Below are 13,702 nucleotides of genomic sequence, written 5' to 3' on the forward strand. Positions count from 1 at the left end.
TCGGGGTCATTCAGGAGTCACACTACAGAGGTTTAACACTTCAAGTTACGTAATCCACAGCTCTCAAATCAGACTCTGGGACAGAATAATGATTTGGTCTCATTTAGTCCTGGCCTTTTAATTGGTTCCTTTTCTGGTTTGGTGGTATAGTCCTGCTTTTGGTTTAGTCCTGTCTTTCAGTCCTGATCCTGGTCTAGTCCTGGTTTAGTCCTGGTCTATCCCTACACACACATATACGTCCTTGTACAGTGCTGTCAGGTTGCATCGGTGTTGGGGACCGTGGGGGTGGGGCCTGTCACTCCGGCTCTTCTCTTTGTTTTGGTTTTGTGTCCAGAGGAGGATCGTTTTCAGATCAGGAGATGGATTTACGATTAAGCTGTCAGCACAAGGACAAAGCAGCCAGGGTATAAAGAGAACGACATCAATGCCTATATGCTGGAATGTAATGTATATGGAGAGGCTTTGTATTTTTAAAGCTGGATGCCCTCCCGTAAGTATCTATTGTGGCTAGAGTGCGCAATGGAAATAAATATTTAACACTATTGCAGATTTGAACCAGGGATTTTCTTTTTGAGAGCATTGTAATTATTCACCACACTCAGTTTGTAAACCCTTTTCACTCACAACTTTCAGAGGCCAGAGTGGAGTTTTGCAGGCTAATCACGCACTTCCTTTTTCTCGCACAACAAAACTCATTCTAATACATGCATCCTGAATTTCGGACTTCCAGTCATCGAGTTCAGATCCTTTGCTCAATCTTGGTTATGAATTTAAAAAGTCAACGCCAAAGCAAAACGCACCAGCAGTTTGCCAAGAAACAACTTCCACTGCAAAGCGACCAAGACGTGATGTTGCTATAAACCACAAGAACAAGAAAGTGCGAGCTCAGCCTGTTTGCCTTCTGCACTTCTCACTTAACAAACGGGATTTTGCTTTGTTGGCGCTCCACATACAAAATGTTCCCTACAAACTCGGGATGATTTCTTAGGCAGCCAAAGGTTACCTTTTTCGTCCTTCCTGTGTATCAGTACTGCCCATCACCTTCACATTTCACTGTTTTTCAATTCCGTTGGGAAGGGAAACAGGGAAGTTTGCAGTCACACAGATCTGATTCCCTTTTGCAGTTATGGAGTTCACAAACTTCTGAAGCCCATTTTCCACACAATTACCATGTCCGTATCCTATAACTAAAATATGATGATATCAGAAAGAGGAACAAAAGCGATATGGTTAAAAATACTTGAAAAGATCGGCTTTGATGCTCACTTTTTCGGAGAATCCTTTCCAGTATGCATTGCGCGATAACTGGAAGTCCGAAATTCGTGATGCATGTATAGTGTCAGTATTTCCAGTTTGAAAACGTCGCCTTTGAATGTCTCTGGCTACTCGTTGCCATTATCACATTCTCATTTAGTTTGTCTCATTTAGCCAAAATGTGTGCGGGAAAGAAACAACAAAGCAGCGTGAGCAGAGACTCTACCCACCCAACTTCTTCGCCAGTCATCTTGGCCCTGCTGTCTCCTGCACTCTCCCCGCTCCTGCTGGTGATGTGTGTCTGTCCCCTGCATGAAGCCTGACACCGCAATTGTAACGTGCCACTTTACTTTCCCGGTAACGATAACGGCGTTGCAGCGATGGGGAGTGTAATTAATTAGATTACTCCGTTACCGAAAATGTAGCACAGTTAGTAGCGCGGTAATACTTAAACCCCATTATTCCCAACACTCTTCTATATATTTGCAATGGGGCAAGACAAAATTTGCTCAGATACATGGAAATAAATCTAGTATAGAATCTTTAAACATCAATATTTCAGATGTTGCTGTCAGAACACTGCCCCAAATTACTTCGTACAGTGTTAAGATTGGCCTTTTGTTTGAATGATAGCCCTCCCTGATCGTAGTCACCCCATGATAAAAGACCTCATCAATCTCTCCTCCTCTCCTTCTCTCCTTCCATCTCCCTCTCTCTCTCTCTCTCTCTCTCTCTGGGATGTTCGCAGACAACCTCACAGTAACAAACAGCCTTTTTTGACCTTGCGCTCCCCCTTCAGCTCACTCTTTATTGTCTAGTCCCCTTCACAGCAATTAAGACGCTCCTGTGTCGGCAGTTGTAAAGATCTATGGCACGAGATCTTGTAGTTCAAGCGCTTCATCAGCAAGGCAAAAATTACATTATTTCTTAGTGTATTCTAGTGTCTCTAGTTGGTACTTCTGACCAAGGACCTATAAGCGCAAGATCTGGAGATGGGTGTCAGCTTTTCCACTCAAAATATGCATTATTTTGTTTCATATTACACAAAATAAATTCTTGTGAGCTTTAAGCCATGTTAGAATATTGATACTTCATCAAAAAGAGACCTGGAGTTGTGTTTTGTTTCAGTTTGAGAGAAGAACTCACCCTAAATCAAGGGCGTAGGTTTGGTCTCAGATTTGGTGGGGACATTATCAGCTAACCCCCCTACTCAAAAATGCACTGTGTAACCTTTCCGGTTCCAACTTGCAACGTGCGTGTCTCCATGGAGATTATAATGCTTTGCCTGGATGTTCCACAGTATGGCATTAACCTCTTATCTATTGTGAGACAAACAGGTAACACTACCAGACCAAGTCTTCTCAAGTAAAAGGATCTGTGTTTGAAGAACTGCAATATAGACCAATTAATTCCAATAAAATCCAAAGCAATAACACTCACCAGTCACCGGAAAAGTTACATAGTGCAGCTGTAACCCTAAAATCGTTTGCTATTTCCTTCCAATCATGCCTTATAATTGAGTTTTCATTGAGTTTTCTGCCTTAGACCAAATAGAGTGGCGCTGCCTGTATTGGGGAGTCCCGTCCTGGTTGATATAGGTATAAGGAGATTAAAGCAGGTACCTATTGATTAGCAGATAGGCAGATGTGAGGTGAGCATTGATTGGTCGAAAGAGCCGATTTTTAACCCGTGGTGCACTGGGGCAAATCAATGACGTCTAATCCAGTGAGAGAGGTAACACAGAAGAGACAGGACCCCAAGGAGTCCTCTGGTTTAGCAGACGAGACACAGTCGTATTTCACCGTTTCAATAACACAAGTGGATCAAAGTAAAGTGCACTAGAAAGATTTGCGCTTGAAACAATTAAAGCATGTTTTTATTCATCTATTTTTTCAGTTTGCCATGATGTTGAACAACAAACAGACAGAATGTAGTATGTTTTCTAGGATAGTGTAGAGATGTTTTGTAGTAGTATACAGTAGTAGTAATGGTAGTAGCAGAAGTGAAGCAATTCCTCACTTTGGGCTGCCAGATTCTACGACTAAAACCAGTGCACTCTAGGGCTGCAGCCTGAAATGACTCAAATCTGATTTTTTGGCCCCTGTGCGACCTGTATCTGATCGTTTAATGATAGTCTGAACAACAAAGATATGATTTTTTCAAATGCGACCCAGGCCACTTGGATATGTGCTCCTAAAACCGATACATATCTGATCTTTTGACATGCGACTTCAGTCTGAACCTCCAGGTTACATTCATCCACCTACACGTCAGGCTCGGAGTCTCGTCAATGAAGGGAAAGTGAGGTTAGTGAGTTCACTAATATTTGGGAGGGATCGCTGAATTCAGACCAAATTGGAGGGGTCTTATCACAACCGGGCGTTTTTTGAAATGATTGCCAAAGAAATGTCCAAGTGCAGATACAGTCAGTCCTGGCTCCAATGTCAAAAAAAAATAAAGAGCCTGTGAGCCAAATACAAGGAGGATAAAGATTTAAACAAACGAAGGACGTGGACGTGTAACCTGTCCATTTTACCAAGAACTGGACCATATTTTGGGAGACAAGCCCAGCGTTTAGACAACTTCCATAAACACTGAGCACGCTTGCTGTGTGTGACGTTGTTGTGTCCTCCAATGTGCATGCGGGACACTTTTGGGGCATTTAAAGTTCACACTGGAGATCACATACAAGTTGCATTTAAATGGAAATGTGAACGAATCAGATTTAACCAAAAAAGCATTAAGCCCTGCAGTCTGAACGTAGCCTAAGATATAATGTGTCCTCTGTGTGAAAGAGAATGGCATCCCACGTTCACTTCTAGCTGTATTGTCGTTTTTAAAACAATAGTCGCGCATGCCAGCACTTCTATGTGAATTTTCTGGAGGGTATGCCACCTGTTTGTCTCTGTGGAGATGTCCTTGCTTTGCCTGGAATGTTCCACAGTGGCATTAAACTTGTCCATCTTGCAGCTATGTCTTTATATGTGTTTATATTGCTCAAAAACAACCTGAAAAACATTAATATTCATATTCTTAACTAGAGAGGGAGTCACCTCTCACAGATATGACTTGTAAGTTGTATGTGTCTCCATGGAGATGCAAACGTTTAATGTCATACTGCGGAGCTATCTTGGCAGAGCAGCTACATCTTCTTAGAGACATACGATTGCATGTTAGAAGTGATAGAGTGTTGGTCATCAGTGTAAATATTTAGCTGCTCTGTCAGACTCACTGACAGAGGACACTGACCTTTGGAATGACTGTTGGATCAATAGCACAATATACAGTTTACTCCCATCTATATTCATGAGACTCTACTGCATAATACACACTGATTTATTCTAATAGAGTACCATAGAATCGCTATACGGGCTGTGGTACAAGGTGATACGCTGTAAAATGATATACAACTTATTATTTGAATGAGATTAAAGGTCTTATATTACGCAAAATTGACTCTTGTGAGCTTTAAGTCATGTTATAATGCTTTTATTTCCTCAAAAACAAACCCAGAGTTGTGTTTTGTTTCATTCACACGTTAGAATAACCCATAATTATTAGTCTATCTACATCTCTAAAGCTGAAAATGCTCTGTTACACCTTGTGCTTGACCAAAATTTACAATATAAACACTTAAATTTATCAGAACATGATTTAAAAGTAGTGAAATAATCTGTCCATGCAGCAAGATAATTTTACTTGACAAGTTATCTTAAAACAAAATACCTCTAGACTAGAATTAAGCTGTCTCAGAGCTAGTAAGTAGATAATAAATCTGAAAATGAAATGAATAACGAAATGAATGGCCAGAGAAATATGCAGAGGAGAGATTGGACATTGCATCCTCTCTCTCTGTAGCCTAAATATACATGGTTTGTGTGTTAAACATGTGTGAATGAAACAAAACACAACTCTGGTCTGTTTGTGATGAGAAAACAACATTAAAACAGATCAGAAAATAGTGTAATACAGTATGTGAACTTTAAGTATAATAATAAATGTATTACACGTTTTATAAATAGATAGATGCTAACTGTGCTTTTTCTTATCCTTCTCTTTCTCTTTTTCTGTCTCTCTTTCTCTCTTTCTAGCCTAAATCCATCCACTCTTGCCCTGCTTGGCATTATCCACCCATTATCTCCCATCTCTGCACCTGTCAGCGCTAACACTTCCAGGGGCGAGACCACCGCCGCCTGCCCGCAAACCCTCACTCAAATTGGGTCAGAGCTCACCGGATCACTGCCCCCCCGTCCTGGAGGATAGAAGCAAGATATTCACCTTGTCTGGCAATTTACTGTACACACAAGCCCTCCTCCCTCTTTCACTCTCTCTCTCTTTTTCTCTTTTTTTCTTTTTTCTCTCGTTCTCGCCTTTTCTGGTAATTTCCTGTACACACAAACACACAAACTCTCTACAGTGCTTTGGGCCGTAGGCAGAGGAGGGATGAGACAACATGAGCACGGTTCAGTGGTTAGATTGATTGATAGATAGATAGATAGATAGATAGATAGATAAATAAAGAGATAGATAGATGGATAGATAGAGAGATCAATGGATTGATGGATAGAGAGATAGAATGATAGATCGAGATACAGAGATGATAGAGAGAGATGGATAGATAGAGCTATTCTTTGCTATTATCTCCCCTCTTCCTCCCTCTTTCTTTCCCTCCCCTCTCTCTCTCTCTCTCACTTTGTCTGGTAATTTACAGCACACACACTCTCACTCTCTCTGTCTGTCTTTCTCTCTGTTGCTTTGGGCCGTAGGCGGGGGAGGACTGAGCGAACAGGAGCACGGTTCAGTGGTTGAGGTGGTGGTGAAACTGGCCGAAGGGTGAAACGGTGGTTGGAAAAACATCAAACTCAGTGAAGTGAAGCAGGTCTGTGGACGGAGGGAGAGGAGGAACACACTTAGAGATGTCGTAGTGGGTTTGTCTAATGATGCAGGACCAAAAGGTTAAGAGAACAAAGGGGAGAAATGTACAAAGGTGTACAAGAGATGGAAAATTAGTTGTGTAAATTAGGGCTGTTGCGGTTAGGGAATTTCTCCTGTGGTATGCGGTGGGCCTCTTAGACTACATTCAGACTGCAGGGCTTAACGCTCAATTCAGATTTTTTTGTGAAATCCGATGTTTTTGTGAGGTCGTTCACATTTCCAATTAAATTCCACTTGTATGTGACTCCAGTGTGAACATTAAACGGCCCAAAAGTGTCCCGCATGTGCACTGGAGACACGATGACATCATCCACAGTGAGCGTGCTCTGCATTTACGGAAGTTGTCCAAACATGGACGCGAGCATTGAGCACCTGGCGATTTTAAAGTTTCTCTTGTACCGGAGCCAGAACATGTAGAACTTAATTGTTTAAGGAGGAGATTGAGAAGGAGAAGGATGAGGTTTTTGGCCGTGGCGTTTTGTGGGACAGAAGTAACAACGTCCGTTGAAAGGAACGTGTGGATGTGGAGACGTAGCCAAGAGTGGTGAGTGGTGATGTGCTTCACTTCACTGACACTTAGTTCATTAACAATTTTCACCCACTTCAGCACAGAATAGTGACATTTGTGGCTTGTTGATAACGTGTAGGTCAGATCAATGTGCTTTGGCTGTTCAGACTGAAGTCGCATGTCAAAAGATCGGATATGTATCGGTTTCAGTTCCACATATCGAAGTGGCCTGGGTCACATTTGAAAAAATCAGATCTGTGTCGTTCAGACTGTCATTAAAAGATCAGATACAGGTCACACAGGGGCCAAAAAATCAGATTTGGGTCACTTCAGGCTGCAGTCTGAACGTAGCCTTAGTACCGCTGTGATTCATTTTTGCGGTTATTTCGACAGCCCAAGTGTAAATATGAATACATTTATATATAATATATAAGTATTTCCTCTGGAAGGTCCCTTATTTGTGTCCTTTGAAATGCAAATGCTGCACTATTTATTAGTTTAAAATCCCATGAAATGTTAAAAACTGAGCTCAGAAAACACTAAGTTTCACAAATCGCTCAGTGTCTGACAGGCACTCACACGTTGCCATGGGACTCACATTTAATTAAATTTTGTTTTCAAATTTAAATTGAATTCAAATGAGATTTGTCCCAGTATGTTCTAAAAGCAGCACAGACAAAATGAGATCACTGACTGAGTACTGAGGAAGTGCACTGTCAACATGCTAGTTTTTGTTGTGAAGAGCGTTCATTGCTGCATTAGGGAAGTGAGAAATAAAAGAAAGAAAATTATACAGCGTGTTTAAAGTCTTGAATTTGACAAACTTTGTTACAAACATCGTCATACACTGGAATACACCAAAAGCAAATGTTAGTCTGAAAATGTGTTTTTAATCTGTCCTTTCCCTCCACCACTAACAAATATTGTGTTTGCATGAGCCCAGAAAGAGTAAGTGATTTGCATTTTAATTACTACGCTCGAATAAATTAATTTGCTTGCTGTTTTTCTTTTGAGAAAACAAAGTGATGAATTTTATTGTTTAAAGGGCCCATATGACGCTGTTTTCTGATCTCTGTTGTGATGTTGTTTCCTCGTCACAAACAGACCTGGAGTTGTGTTTTGTTTCATTCACACATGTTTGACACACAAACCCTGCAGATTTAGGCTGAGTTTTTGAATTGACAATCTCTACTCAACTAAACGTAAAAGGAGCCGTGAACTTGAAAACTACAATCAATCAATTTCATGTTGCTATACTAAAATGGTATGTTACAAAATAGTTATCACCTTTGACCTTTACAGAGTTGCCTGCACATTGATGCTCGCAGCTATTGTCTTTAACCTGATTTAAGCTGCTTTTCTGCCTCTCAGTGTTTAGCCTCTGGTTGAGTATCGCGGTGTTAAAGGTCTGTGAAGTGTCAGCTCCAGTTAACGATCTCTGGCTTTTATGGGGAAGGTCATTTGTCCTGGAGCTACTTTAATTAGTTTAGCGCTACCTCAGTTGCATCAGGGAGAGCGAAGAAAAATTAAGACTGTTGCCGTAGCGATTAACTAGATTTAAAACAAAATATGATATTGGTTAAATGGTAAAAAAGTTCATAAAATGTTCCATATAACAGGCAGAAAGCCATGTGTAGAAGGCAAATGTTTAATGATGTAATGTTCATGAACAAGTCGGCTGTGCACTGTCTAACTTTTCTGGATTGGGTCCATCGCCTGCTTTTCTCCATGGATACTGCCTAGAATGTTCCATAGTATAGCATTACACTTATTTATCTCTACAAAGGCAGCAGGTGACATCACAGGGCCAAGTTATATGTCAGATATGTGGAGAGGCAAGCCTAGTTCATCCATTTTCTTCCACTTATCCAGGGCCGTGTCGCAGGGGCAGCACTCTAAACAGGGACTCCCAGACTTCCTTCACCCCGGACACTTCTTCCAGCTCTTCCAGGGGGACTCCGAGGTGTTCCCAGGCCAGCCAAGAGACATAGTCCCTCCAGCGTGTCCTGGGGCTTTCCCAGTGCCTCCTTTTGTTGGGACATGCCCTGAACACCTTCCGAGGGAGACGTCCAGGAGGCATCCGAAACAGGTGCTCAAGCCTCAGCTGCTCCTCTCGACGTGGAGGAGCAGCGGCTCTACTCTGAACTCCTCCCGTGTGACTGAGCTTGTATCCGTGATCTCGTCCTTGTTTTTCCTCTTGTCGTAAGGGCTTTTGAATGAAGTCGAAAGATGAGCCTACTTACAGTAAGAATGAAAGTTTTTAGGTCAATAAAAACCCATGTTATTGAGTAAATGCAAGATGGATACATTTAATGCCATTCCGAGATATTCAATAACATCTCCCTGGAGACACACAGATGGCAGACCCTCCACCAGAAAACTTACATAGTGCACCTTTTAACAACAATCGGGTCTCTTCTTTTAAAAGAACCAAATCTTTTTCTTTCTACATGTTGAGTAAAAAAACAACAAACTTTACGCCTATGCATGTATAAAAAGTATTACTAATAGTATTAATAGCATTTTTATTCATGATTTTTATTCACTTCTATTCACACACTATGACACTAAAGCATTTCTGACTCTGAGTTATAAAAAAAATAGAAGTCTATCTATTAAATACACGCAGTACATTCAGTATAAAAACATACAAGTCTACATCCTCAAACCTGCTCTACATTTCCCGTGAATAGAGCGAACCCCAGAGCGCCCAGGTCCATAGAATCATATTAAATCAGCAGCAGCTCTTTGCAAAGGAATAATACATGCGTTTTCTCACCCTTACCTCCCTATGAGATTCACAGTCTGTAGTGTCTATAGAAGCACAAGTACATGGCAGTATACGATATAGTGGTGTTTTGACCCAAGGGGGCGTCACATCACACACGCACACGCAATAAGAAGAGACATGGACATGGACCCATCAAAACGAATAACATCTTTATATTGTACAAAGAGAATTTATCTTTGAAATTCAATATAGAAAGAATGTTAAAGCTCCTATATTACAAAGTTGACTCTTGTGAGCTTTAAGCCATGTTAGAATTATGTTACCTCCTCAAAAACAGACCTGGAGTTGTGTTTTGAGTAACTCTTTATTATTAGTCTGTTTACATCTCCTAAACTCAAAACCAGTTTTTTTAGCACACTGCAAAAAAGCTTCAAAATTTAAGATATAAACACTTCAATCAATCAGAAAATGGCTTAAAAATAGTGAAATTATCCATCCAAGCAGCAAGATCATTTTACAAGTTGACAGGTTATCTTAAAATAAACTACCTCTAGACTAGAATTAAACAGTCTCAGAACTAATAAGTAGATAATAAATCTGAAAACAAGATGAATAACCTAAACATGTGTGAATGAAACAAAACACAGCTCCAGGTCTGTTTGTGATGAGGAAACAATATTAGAACAGATCAGAACATAGAGTAATTGGGTCCCTTAAGTATAAGAATAAATGTATTACATGTTTTATAAATAGATAGATGCTAAATGTGCTTATTTTTATCTCTCTCTTTCTGTCTCCATCTTTCTCTCCTCTGTCTCTCTTTTACCTTTAATTTCGTAGAGATTTTACTGCTCAATCTCATTATCCAAATGGTTCTAGTGAAGTTGTGTGGAGTTTAAAAACACACTGGAACACTTCCTGTATTACCACATGACATCACAAGGTGGAACAGAGTGTTTTTGTCCCCCCGGTGTCCTCTCATTGTTGAGCACTTTATTCCACGCATGAAAAGCAGTGAGCAGAGGCCCTAACTCCAGGTTGGTGGACTCCTTTTTACAAGAGTGTAGGTTTGCATATGGACGGTGGGGACATATTACAACCAATATTTAGGGAAGACAAATAGTCCCTATCAATATTTGCCATTTTACTGTAATAAACAAAACTATACATTTATTCTGATGTTTTTCCAAACTCAGTAGTATTAATTCAACACATTTCAGTTCACATTATGTTTATGAAATGTTACCCATGCTGCTGTTTCATTGGCTGCAACAGAGTGAAGTCATTAGTGGAGCCAGGAGCCTATCTATCTATCTATCTATCTATCTATCTTAGCTTATCCTAATCTTGGCTTCATCTTCAGTTAAACTTGCCTTATAATAAGTCGCCGCAGAAAAAGAGCGACTATCACCACAAGTGCACCTCCCAAACAGAGCCATACTCATGTGCTCTCAGCAGCCAGACTCTAAATCTCTCTATACTCTAAAACTCTAAATAGCTCATCACCAACAAGCAAAGGGAAATCTGCTATAAACTTCTACATCACTGTTATCCGCTAAAGAATCATCTTAGAAGGTCAATGCACAAGATCCCAATAAAGCAGCAGTTGTAGTATTTATTTTGAGAGTAAGAATTTTATAGGCTAATATTCTTTATTTTCTGGAATGTTTTCTGTTGCACAAGAGCCCAAAATGTTCTTAAAATCTGAAAAAAAAAAAAAAAAAAAGTAAAGTGTTGAAGAATTCAGCATTGTGTGACTGTGCTGAGACCAAACGTACGCCCTTGCCTTTTTACCGGTTGGATCCAGTACCCTGGCCAGTGATTGGTGCACTGGACTTCCACGTCACCAATTCGCGGCTTCTACTCACCAATTTCGCCCTGCAAAAAAATGCCAAAAACCTGCAAGTCCGGGCGGCTGGGTCAATGCGAGCAGCACAACTTTAGGGTTGTGTCTCTTTGTACTTTCTGTGTGGTGTTGAAATGGAGAAACTAGAGGTTTGTTTTTTGTAATTGGACATTGATTTAGCTTACTTTTGAGTTTATTGTTTACTTTACTTTTTGCCTGTTAATTAAAAGGGTCACTTGTTATTTACCATTTATTGTCTATGTTTCTTCCTTTCACCCCTAGGAACGGGTTCGACCAATTTTCTGTTTGTGAGAAAAACTCAGCCTAAATATGCAGGTTTGTGTGAAAAATCAGGAGCCTTTAAGTGGTAAAATCAAGGTTACATAGAATTACCTGCAACGTCAAGATTTGTTTTATCTCGCTTGTCACCATGGAGATGCAAAAGTACGCCATTCCACTCCTCGATTTTGCATTTATTCAATTACAGAGAGAAAAGCACGCAGCTGGTTTCCACACGTAGAAATATACAAGTTTAATCCCATACTCTGTAACATTTTTGTATTTTTGTCTATTTTGATTTCTAAAATGCGTTAAATGATTTTGACTGGAGCGTTTCCTTTGGGCCTTTTCTGTAAAAATGACTTAATCCCATGAATCTGAACGCATTATCCTCACAGTGTATTGTCGGTCTGGTCCTGCACATCAAATTTGAGCTCGTATTGTTTTGAACGGGGCCTCAGTATCAGAACATTTTACTCTAACACACAGTGACTTCTGGTGCGAAAAAGGTGTAAACTGTTTTCCTGTGGGCCAAATATGTAGCACCAAACTCTGCCCTGGGTATAAATAATCTATTCTCTAATGAAAAATGCTCGCTATAAGCTTCACGAGGGGCCCCTCTTTGCACTGGGCCCTGGTTCCTGTGGTCCATGTGATTGGGAGATGTGACTGTTTTTGTTTTAGGTCATAATTTGCATCTGATGAATAATTCTAAGCGATTTCAAATGTATAAACTTGACTCACTGGTAAAATAAAAGTCATTTGTGTTTAGCATCAAAACTGGCAGAAGTCAAAACTATTGAAATCAAAATATTCAACGTTTTAATCAAATACTGTATATTGTTTTCCCATAGAGAATTATTTATCTCCCTCCATCTCCCTGTCGTCTTCTCTCCCTCTCTCTCATCCCTCTTTCTCCGTCATGTCTATTTCTCTCTCTCCCGATCTTTCTTCTCTTCTCTGTCTTCTTCTCTGAGTGTGCTCACACTTCTCTCTATCCCACTTTCACTCTCTCTTCTACCTCCTTCTTTCGCTCTCCCTTCCTCTCTTGTTTTTCTCTACTAAATATTCTCTATCTCTGATCCCCTTCTTTCACTCCCTCTCCCCCCTCTGTCTATTTCTCCTTTCTCTTCTCTCCTCCTCTCTCTCTTCTCTTGTTCACTCTCCATCATCCCTCTCTCTCTTTCTCTCCATCTCTCTCTGTTTCCCTCCCTATGTCTCCTTTCTTTTTTCTACCTCCTCCGCCTCTCTCGCTCTTGCTCTCTTTCTCTCTCTCTTCTTTTTCTCTCTCCATCTCTCTTTCTTCCTCTCTCCATCTCTCTCTCCCTCTCTCCATCTCTCTCTGGCTCCTCTCTTTCTCTCCATCTCTCTCTTGTTTCCCTCCCTATTTCTCCTTTTTCTTCCCTTCCTCTCTCCCACTCTCTCTCTCTTTCTCCTCTTTTTCTTTCTCCACCATCCCTCACTCTCCCTCTCTCCATCTCTCCCTATCTCTTCTCTTTCTCTCCATCTCTCTCTCTCTCGCCCTCTCTCTTCCTGTCTCCCTATTTCTCCTTTCCCTTCTCTACCCCCTGCCTTTTTCCCTTTCCACTATCCCTTTCTCTCCCTCGTTCTATCTCTCACTGTCTCCTCTCTTTCTCTCCATCTCTCTCTGTTTCCCTCCCTGTCTCTCCCTCTCTCCCTATTTCTCCTTTCTCTTGTCTACCCCCCCTTCTCTTTTCCTCCCTCCTTCCCACTCTCTCCATCTCTCTCTCTCCATTTTTTCCTGTCTGCTCTCTTTCTCTTCATCTCTCTTTCCTCTCTCTCTCTCTCCATCTCTCTCTGTTTCCCTCCATTTCCCTCTCTTCCTCTCCTTCTTTTTCTCCCTCTCTGTCTTTCCTTCTTTCTCCATTGTCCTATCTATATCTCCTCCTTATTTTTTGTTTCTCTTCTGTCTTCCTTTACCCCCTCCTCTCTGTCTGTCTGTCTGTCTCTCTCTCTCCTCTCCCCCCACTGCCTCATTCCCTCCCTTCATCTCTCTCTCCCTCCCTCTCTCCATCCCTCCATCCTCACATATACATATCCTCCTCATTATCACCTGTGCCCTGCGGCTCTGGTTCAGTCCTGTAATAACTCAGAGCCTCAGTGTTCAGTCTGTGGCACCGGGGCCCTG

This window comes from Boleophthalmus pectinirostris, unplaced genomic scaffold (assembly GCF_026225935.1).
Source record: "Boleophthalmus pectinirostris isolate CB_2022bp ecotype Guang Dong unplaced genomic scaffold, ASM2622593v1 HiC_scaffold_11, whole genome shotgun sequence".
Classification (NCBI taxonomy): domain Eukaryota; kingdom Metazoa; phylum Chordata; class Actinopteri; order Gobiiformes; family Gobiidae; genus Boleophthalmus; species Boleophthalmus pectinirostris.